Here is a 3,389-nt window from a genome sequence, read left to right on the forward strand (position 1 = left end):
GTTACACACACGTTCCGGAAAAATAGTGCAGTCCGCCTGCACAGTCCGACCTCTCCGGCAAACCGGATCGTCTTTGGCTAGCTTAAGAAAAAATATTCACTATGCACGTTCAAGTATGATTCCAAAGTTGCCTATAAATTTAGATGAACTACATTTAGCTCTAACAAATTTAGGTAAAATCAAAACAAATTGAGATGAATTATTTTTGTTAATTAATAATTCAGAAAAAAATATGATATAATAGCTTTTTTAACACAAACTAATTTGAAATATTTAACTGAATGTGCCATTTTATATATTGATGGTACGTTTAAAACCATTTTATCAATTATTTATTATCCATGGAGCAAAAAATTCAAATTATACCTTGCTAGTATTTTTTTTATTAACAAGCAAAACCATAGGCGTGCGCAGGATTTTGTGTCGGGTGCAGCATACATTTTTAACCGGCCTTAAAGAACAATAAGCAACCCACTTATTTCCTTTATATAGCACCCCCCCCAATTCTTTTTAGCCCCCCGTGTAAAAATTTAATATTTAATAACTTCATATAATCACTTTTGTACCCAAATCATTATATGGTATATCCTCCCCACCATATAGATTCATCACTCTATGACTAACCAATTATAGTTATAAGAAATATAGTAAATTGTAAATAAAAAGTAATAATATTTTCATGAAACTTAGTATATTCATTTATACTTTTATAAGTATATTTAACAGATGCACAGCGTCACAACGACATTTTTAAATATTGTCAACCGCCCCTAACGGTCGTTCGGCTGATCAAACATATTTGTCTATTCGGCGCTACCAACTGTAACCCGGTCATTACATTTTCACCGTGTTTGCGTGAACAGTTATGTTTATTACGTTATTTATATATTATTATTTATTAAATGTATCTACGCATTTTGTTAAGATAGGGCCCAAAAGTATTGTAGGCACTCCTTGTCATACAGGTCTATTCATGCCTATGACCGTAGTAATTTAAAAAAAAACAATTAGGTGGGGGTCTGCTAGATAGCGAACGCTTTTGACGCCAAAGGCATCTCATTTTTCCATAGATATCTATATTATACTAGATGACGAACTCTCGATATCACTTGAAGCACGCATTGATTATGTTATCATTTGTCCACCATGTTTTGGGTTGGCAAAATATTGTATCAACACTATTCTCCACATATCACAACATTAATTATACACTATTTAGTAACTAATATTTATTAAATATGCCTGTTTCTTGTGTTGCATACGGTTATTCAAATTGCTTTAAAAGTAATTCCTCAATTCACTTTTTTGGGTACATATGAAGCATAGTTAATGTGTGCTTATTCATGCCAGCTCCCTACTATCCTATTATCAAATCTTACCTACAAAATCATTCGTACAGGGTAACGATATTTCATCTACTCACACAATATATGCTGGAGTTCCACAGGGTAGTGATCTATCCCTTGATCAATATGTGTTCACAGCAGACATCCCTCAATCTAGTAACACCATTCTAGCAACATACGCTGATGACACAGCTATTCTTTCTTCCAGTCCAAATATATGTTAAAAAAATATGTTCTTCGCTAAAGTTTATATTTCTTCTTATTAATTAAGTGATTTTATGATTTGGAAATTCTATTCAAGGCTAACCATGAGTTTTTTTAAATCATTTAAAAAATATGTAGATATAAGTAAATTTAACTTAGGTAGTAAAGATTATAAGATAATGCAAAATTATAAATAAGAATATTAACGACTCTTAAATACGATTTCAATGTTTTATAATATACAATTGTTAATCCCAACCTTCGCTCTGATTTCTTTTAAAATACGAAGGTTTATCATTGCTTTATTTGCTTTAAAATTATACCAATAAAGTAAATGATTCGGCCAAAAAGGTAAATAATTTACCTTTAATTAAGTATAATTTTATTAATCATAATATTTAACCGATTTTTTAAACAAATTTTATTACATTTTTTAATTTTATGCTTTTTTCATACATTTTACTATGAATATAAAATTAATTTAGAATATGGAACACTAGGGTTTTATGTTTTACAATTAAAAATCAGCAAATAGGTGTATCATTTATTTAATGAGTTAATACTAGCATTTCGATTATGAAGATTCATTATTACACCTCTCATTGATTAGCATTTATAAACAATACAACTACAACAAATACATAACCAATACGGATTTAATATCATGCAGTATCTACAGACCACAATTGTCACGTTGTGACTCACTATGTTCTATATGTCAGCTGCCTTAAGTGTCCTGGCAACTTTCCCAAGAAGCGAAGAGACTAATTTAAAAAATCCTTTGAATACTTACGAAAATTGATATTAAATACAAGGCCGTAACTGGAAAAAAATTTCGGAGGGGGGGGTCTAACATTGTTATTTAATACAATTTATAGTTAATAAACTATATGCATTGCTAAAATGTTTCTACTTTTCAAAATTTCGGGGGGGGGGGGGGCGGACCCCTGGATCCCCCAGTTACGGCCTTAATTAAATTTTATTTTTCATATTTTATTATACAGTTTCTAAAAACTGTAAAGATCAAAGTTGTTCAAAAAAAAAAAAAATAGAGCGAACCAAATCCAGTGTCAAAAATGGTAGTTTCTATTTAAGAAATTTTTATTTTACGTTTGCCCGTTAATATTTTTTTATAAAGGATTGTCCACTATTATAGGTATTTTTTCGACGATATATTGGATAACGGTCGACATTAGTTATAGTATCGTTAGTGAGATTTTTCGGAAAACCATTTGTACATTTACCATCTATCATGTAAGACTATAGACGATTCAGATTAACACATGGGTCATGTTGTAAAAATTTCAAAAAATAGTTGACAATTTATACGTTTGGGTAGGGCCACCCTTAACAACTAGGTGTTTTAATAATAGTTTAGAAGCTATTCTCAGACCTGCCAAATATACACAGAAAATTTCAATAAAATCAGTCAAGTCGTTTCGGAGGAGTTCAATAACAATCGCTGTGACAAGATAATTTTATATACATAGATAAATAAGTATAAAATTTCTATAGAAATCAGTATATATTATTGTATACAAAATATAGACCTGTAGACATATAAATGGTAAAATTATATTTAAAAACTGTTGAACCAATATCGCTAACCATGTTAGATTAGACACATGCGTTGTGTACACGTACTTAAAGTAAAATGTTTTAAGATTTTAAACAACAACAAATTGATCAAAAATACATTAAAATAAAATTTAACCATTCGATTTGCAATTTAAAACTAACAATTACAGTAGTGTTTATTATAATGTTACTATATTTTACTCGGTAAAAATTAGAACAAATATTTGTTTGCATTTTTTCTTATTGACAACTTTTTACTAA

The sequence above is a fragment of the Sipha flava genome, unplaced genomic scaffold (assembly GCF_003268045.1).
Source record: "Sipha flava isolate LNK unplaced genomic scaffold, YSA_version1 553_pilon_pilon, whole genome shotgun sequence".
In the NCBI taxonomy this organism is placed as follows: Eukaryota; Metazoa; Arthropoda; class Insecta; order Hemiptera; family Aphididae; genus Sipha; species Sipha flava.